Source organism: Populus nigra, chromosome 4 (genome assembly GCF_951802175.1).
Source record: "Populus nigra chromosome 4, ddPopNigr1.1, whole genome shotgun sequence".
Classification (NCBI taxonomy): Eukaryota; Viridiplantae; Streptophyta; class Magnoliopsida; order Malpighiales; family Salicaceae; genus Populus; species Populus nigra.
The window spans coordinates 20952325-20959769 of NC_084855.1; the positions used below are offsets into that span (position 1 = coordinate 20952325).

The 7445-nt window shown below is 31.5% G+C and overlaps 1 pseudogene; it reads left to right on the top strand.

Moving 5' to 3' along the window:
• Positions 1 to 270: 270 nt before the first annotated feature.
• Positions 271 to 3402, top strand: LOC133690843 (GDSL esterase/lipase At2g42990-like; annotated as a pseudogene).
• Positions 3403 to 7445: the final 4043 nt, after the last annotated feature.

A 7445-nucleotide genomic window follows, 5' to 3' on the forward strand; every position in this document is an offset into this window, starting at 1 on the left:
ACCGTAAAACTCTATTCTTGAATAGCTTATAGTTGTATTAAAAATGTTGTGAACCTAACTACTATAAATGCTGAACAGTAAGGAACACAGGTAAACTGTTCAATGCTGATGCAATGCCTGCAGCAATTAAGCCACCTACCAAACCTTTTCTCATTTATTTCCCTTCAAACCTCCCCTTATACTGTCCTTCATGATCTCAATCTCCACATGCCCATCCTTTTCCAGGATTCCTTTTTAAGGTCACCAAAAACAATTAAAAACCACAGAGAAATGGGATACATGCATGTTCTTTGTCTCTTCTTCACACAAATAATATCAATCCTAGTGCTTGTTGCTGAAACGACTGCTAATGTCCCAGCAATTATAGTTTTTGGAGATTCATCTGTTGATGCTGGAAACAACAACGTGATTTCCACTGTTCTCAAGAGCAATTTCAAGCCTTATGGCCGCGATTTCGAAGGTGGTCGCCCCACTGGACGATTCTGCAATGGGCGCATACCTCCTGATTTCATTTCGGAGGCATTTGGTCTCAAGCCAACAATACCAGCTTACTTGGACTCACAGTATAGTATATCAGATTTTGCGACTGGTGTTTGCTTTGCTTCTGCTGGGACTGGCTATGACAATGCAACTTCTAATGTGCTAGTAAGTCATACACTCTCTCTCTCTTTCCTTTTTGCCATATTCCAGTTCATGAGGAAGAATAAACGAGCATTTGGATTTTGTCAAATTCTGCTCTTTCATGATTGTTCTTATATTACATATGGTTCCATTCAAGTGTCAATTAAAATTTATCCCTGTCTCATATATACTTGCAGAATGTGATACCCTTATGGAAGGAACTAGAGTACTACAAGGATTACCAAAATAAACTGAGCTTATGTTGGCGAGCGGAAGGCGAATGAGATATTCAGTGAGGCTCTATACCTGATGAGCTTAGGTACAAATGATTTCCTTGAAAATTATTACACATTTCCAACCAGACGATCCCAGTTTACTGTCAGACAATACGAGGATTTTCTTGTTGGACTAGCAAGAAATTTCATAACAAAACTTTACCATCTCGGTGGTAGGAAAATATCTTTAACTGGTGTTCCTCCAATGGGGTGTCTGCCATTGGAGAGGACCACAAATATCATGGGTCAGCATGACTGTATACAGGAATATAACAAGGTGGCCATGGAATTTAATGGGAAATTAGAGGGTTTGGTATCAGAACTGAAGAGAGAGCTTCCTGGGCTCAGGATGTTGTTTACAAGGAGTGTTTATGATAATGTCTATCAAATCATTAGAAGTCCTGCTGCATATGGTAAGAAGCTTCACTCTGCTTTCACTTCTGAAGTTTGGTTTGTGATAAAATGACAGCACTGCTTCATAAATTTGAATGCACAAAATATTTATTGTAGCATGAATCTCGCACTCATCCTTTAAGTGTGATTTTATTTTATTCATTATATTTTTAATATAGGATTAGTACTGTGGATGCAATCACAAATTTGGAAAGCAAGATTATTCAAAATTACTAAGTAAAAATGCATAATTGTTCGTTTTGTTTTTGATATTTTAATTATATTTTTTATTTTTATTTCTATCCCTTTTTTAAAAAAAAATTATTTTAATATTTTAATTACAATTTTTCATATGTTTTTTTTATTTTGATATTTATTTTTTAGATTTTTATTTTTTTCTTAACCCCTTTGTTAAAATTTTATTAATTTTTAATTTCATTATTCAATTAAGTTTTATGTTGTTTTATTTTTTTTTTAATTTGACCTCATTCTTTTGATTTGCTTTTTTTTTTTGTTAAAGTTATTTTTTGTTTCAATTTAACCCTCCAATTAAAAATTTTGGTTTGTCCTCTAATTTATTTTTTATTTTGATTTTCACCTCATTATTTTAATTACAATTTTTAGAACCTTTTATACAAATTGATTTTTTTTTTTAATTTCGTCATTCAATATTAGATTATTGACCCTTGAGTTTCGTGATTTGTCTAGTGGGTTAGTCAAGTTAGTCTGGGTTAACTTAGGTTGTTTTTCTCTACTCTTTTTTTATAAAATTAATTTTTTTTCTTTCATTCTTTGTCATTAAATTATTAGCACTTGAGCTTTACTTTCCTTTAAGTGGGGTTTTCTCGGGTGCTGGTTAGTCAAGTTAACCAAAGTTGACTCGAGTTTTTTTCAACGTTTTTTTTATTGATATAGCTTCGGTATTGTTTTTTTTGCTGTCTTTTTTTTTTAATTTTGTTATCTCAATCTCATATTGCATGTGACAGGTTAGTTAAATTAACCCTGGATGATTCTATTTAAAAAAAAACTATTTTTATTTTATTTTATCTTTTGATATTATATTATTGAATCCTAGACTGTGTTTTTTTAACCTTTTTTTTCTAGAAAAGAATTATCTTAATTTTTTATTTGAGCTCACATGTTAAATCAAGTTATCTCGGATTATCTATTGTTAGGATATATTTTTTTTTTACATCAGAAATTTTTTTACCTTGCCATCTCTGCTTCTTTGGAAGTTGATGTGTATTATTGGTATAAAAGCCCATGTGAAACACTAGGTAAAGAGAAATCAGGTAATTCAATACATACGAACATTCTTTATTTCACAACACCTAAATTTATCATCTTTTTTTATTTTTTTTGTTCTTCAATTCTCATAAACACAGAACATGTAGCTTTGAAAGCTAGATTCCTCGTACAACTTAACTAACCTAAATATCAGAGGGTGACTAATTGCAGATGTTTGTGATTTTCAAGCCTTGATCCGATAAGGTATTTCTCAATAAATCATCACTAATAAATTGATGAATCACAAGAGGGACTAAGATAATTTATCCACTCCAAACATAATTAGTATATTACTTATTGGAAAAAAAAACTATGTAGTCTATAATAATTTATCCACTCCAAACATAATTTAACTATGTAGGGTTGCTTTGCTGCCTAATTTTCTTCTCCTGCACAAAAACCATATCATGTCTGGATGTGGTTTTGTTTGTTGATTGGCAGGATTCCAGGAGACAGGGAAGGCATGCTGTGCCACAGGAACATTTGAGATGAGTTACCTTTGCAATGAACATTCAATTACATGTCCAGACGCCAATAAATATGTATTCTGGGATGCCTTCCATCCCACAGAGAGAACAAATCAAATAATCTCGCAGCAATTGATCCCTACTCTTCTAGCAGAATTTCAATGACGTAATGGAATTTGATAGCAAATATTTGGAATGATATGGTAGTGGAAGGTAATGTAATGTAATAAATTGGATGATATGGTAGTGCAAGGTAATGTAATGCAATGAATTGGATGATGTAATTAAGAATATAATGTAATGAAATTGACTGAAACATTACATTTTATGAAAATTAAAATAAATATTTATAAGAAAAATATATTTTACCAGGAAATTTTCCTTTTCTGTTTCATTTTGTTTTGGACAAAAACATATCTTTTTTATTAATAGCATATTTATGAATAAAAATTAAATTTAATTAAAATAAATGTTCATACAAATTTCATTGGCTTGAGTTGACAAGGAAAAAAAATGTATCTTTTGGATGAAAGATCTCTTACCTTATTCATGTTTTTTTTTTGTTTTGATGAAAACATGTTTTTTATATATAACAAATATCATTATAAAAGCAAAATCCGTTAAAAAAACATTTATGACTTTATAATTTGAATGCTATTGAACAAGAATGAATAATATGAGAAAATCATGAAAAGGAAATTTATTAAAGAATAAAAATATAGATATTGTACTCTCATTAAATTTTAATGAAAAATATAATAATTCGCAAAGTAATTGTTAATATTACCATAAAAAGATATAATCTTATTTGAAGACAATAGAGCAATTGGATAGTTTTTTTAATATAATTTTTTAAAAATATACATTTTATAGTGTATTTTATTTTAAAAAAATTGAATGACCATTTAAAAAAAAGCTAGACACTTGAGCATGAGAAGATAGTCCTCTAAATAAATGATAATAAAAAAGCCTAGACACCTAGACTTACTCGTTTGGTTTTCTTTGTTTTATTTAAATGAGTGGATAATTTTTCATTCGTCAAAGGTTTTTTAATAGGACAACAATGCATTGTTTAAAATTTTATATCCTAAAATCTCATTTTAATTTGTTTTTATTTGAAAATACTAAAAAAAAACTTTAAATACCTAAATAAACTTATTTTCAACCTTAGAATAGCCTTTAATTAGTCTAAAATATTCAAAATTAATTTAAATATATATAAAAAATTATTTTTTCTAGTAAGATTAAATTTATAAATTACCTTCTTGGAACTCCCTTTACTATATGAACCCCTTAAATCCAACCCTATCATTTTTATTTTTATTTTGCTAGAATATCACAATTCTAAACCTTTTTCTATTGTTTTCATTTTCCAATAACTTTCTCTATCTATTCTATGTTACCAGGAACTTAAATATAAAGTAAATAAAGTTTAAAATTAAAATATAAAAATTTAATGTTTTATGGTCCAGGCATGTATAAATTAAAATTTTAGGATCAAACTGAAGTTTCTTATGTGAAAATGAAAAGGGATATATTTGTTTTTTTTTTGTGGCAATTTTTGTTTTAATTTTATATCTATAATTTTAAATTTTATTTCACAAAATTTATCTTTAATAAAATGTCATAATGTTTTCACACACTTTCCATATGCAAAAGCATGCAAAACAATACAAGTTCAACACATAAAATAAAATCAATATAATTTGAGAGGATAAAATTAAAAAGAAATAAGATGACCAAAACAAAAATAAAAAATCAAGTTCTTGAAAATTGAGTAACGATGAGTTGAGAGTATCCTAGAAAATGAATCCATTCTTGTATGTGTAAAACTTGGCTTTGCCTAGCCTGATCCTCAAGTGCCCTAAGCTCAGGCCATCCCTTTATTGTGCCCTATTTTTGTCTAATGCCTAAGGCGCCTAGGCTTTGGACATTTGATCTACAAGGGAAGCATGCGTGGATCCTTCTCAAACCAAAACAAAGCATGTCTAGCATAAAATTATGCCAAATATTCTGTCATTAATTGTATATTTTGAAGCTGATTCTAAGGTTGAATTCTATAGTTGTATATTGTAACAGTAGCAGAACTTTAATCTTACCATTTACATGCTTCCTAAATTAGCCTCTCAATCACTCTGTATATAACATACAACTTTTATCAATAAAGTGTGGAAGAACCTTCATTGAAATCACGACAATATTTTCTATTCTACATGGTATCAGAGCTACTGATTTCTAACGAGCCATTGATCCAAGTCACCATAATGTCTTCCTTTCCCAATCAAAATCCAAACTTTAACCTCAATACCCAACCTTCCTCCGCAGCAGATAAACTCCTCATTGCTTTCAACATCACAACCCAAAGCAATGAAAAGTTAACTCCTTCCACCTTCCCTCAATGGTGTGCTTAATTTGATGCACTCCTTATTGGTTATGATTTACTTGACTAGGTCGAAGGCACCCTTTCGTGTCCCTCCTCCACTAGTACAACCATTGATGAGCTGTGCAAGACCCATTGGGTCCGACAGGATAAACTTATCCTGAGTGCTATTTCAGCCTCCACATCTCCTTCAATCACCTTACTCATTGCTATGGCAAAGACCTCTTATGAAGCTTGGAAAAAGTTAAAAAATCTATATGTTAGTCGATTAAGAACTTATGCTATACAGTTAAAGGAGAAACTCACCTTAATCCAGCATGGAAATTGGCCAATCACATAGTATCTCCATGTTGTGAAGGCCTTGGCTGATGAAATAACCATTATTGATTATTCAATCCCGGATGATGACCTAACCCTTAATCTACTGAATGGTTTATGTCCAAATTTTCAGGAGATTGTAACGCCTATTTGAACTCGAGAATCATCATTGGCCTTTGAAGAGTTGCATGATCTTCTGGTTGGTTACGAGGCATATCTGATATGCTTGGAAGTTGCAACGCAGCACTGGTTACCTCTACTAACTCCATAAAGACAAAGCAGTCTGCACAAGGAGGGGTCAACAATGGTCCTTCAAGCAAAATGCTACTTCACGATGGCCTCACGGCTCCAACCCTGGCCAAAACTTTAATGGAGCCCAGCATGAAAGACATCGCTCCAACAACAACTCTAGCAGGCCTAATAATTCCAATCGACGTTACCAACCCAAATGCCAAATTTGTGATCAATTAGGCCATATTGCAAATTCTTGTCCCCAACTCCATTCATAGAAAATCTCCATCAATTATGTTGCAACCTTTACTGGAAAGGATAAAAATTGGTTACTTGCTTCAGCTGCTTCTTATAATATCACGGGTGATCCAATTTAAGTATTCATTCCGAATATCATGGAATTAACGAAGTAATTCTCAGTGATGGTTCAAGTTTGGTAGTCTCATACACTGGCTCTTTGGTTTTGCACTCTCCTCACCAAACTTTTACATTATGTGATACTTTTTGTTTTCCAAACCTCTATAAAAATTTAATTTTCGTTCATCATCTTATCAAACAAAATAATATCTTTATTGAATTTCACCCTTTTTATTTTATTGTGAAGGACAAGATCATGAGGGGGGGTCCTATTAAAAGGAGCATGTGACAATGGCATATACACCTTTCCAAAATAAATGGTGACATCCAAAAAGGTTGCTAATGTGCATAAACGAACATCTATTGATGGATGGCATAAGCGTCTTGGGCATCATTCTCTTAAAATTGTTTATCATTTTGTTAAGAATTTTCCCTTCCTATTTCCTCAACCAAAATTTTATCTTTATTATGCCATTTATGGTCTATTAATAAAGCACATCAACAACCCTTTCATGTCAATACTCTCCAAAGTCATGTGCCACTTGAACTTATTTACACAGATATGTGGGGTCCTGCTAGTTATACTGGAATTGATGGATCACGATATTACCTGATTTTTGTTGATCATTATACAAAATATGTGGTTTTATCCAATGGTCACTAAATCTGGTGTTTCTAATATTTTTCCTCATTTTAAAAATTTTGTTAAAACCCATTAAAAAAAATTGATCAAAACATTATACTTTGACAATGGTGGTGAGTTTATCGCTTTAAAACCCTTTCTCTTGCTTCATGGCATAACTTATTACACCACTGCTCCACACACTTCATAATAAAATGGTGTCCCTGAATGTCATCATCGTCATCTAGTTCAAATGGGCCTTACACTTTTTCATGATGCAAATCTTGACCTCTCACATTAGCCATATGCCTTTCAAACAGCCTCCTATCTAAAAAATAGACAATCCACCCCTCTACTCCAAGGACAATCACCTTTCCAAGCTTTTTTTGGTCAACCACCAAATTATTTGAAATTAAAAATTTTTGGATGTGTTTGTTATCCTTTCACATGGCCCTATAACTCCAATAAAATGTAGCCTAAATCCAAAGCCTGTA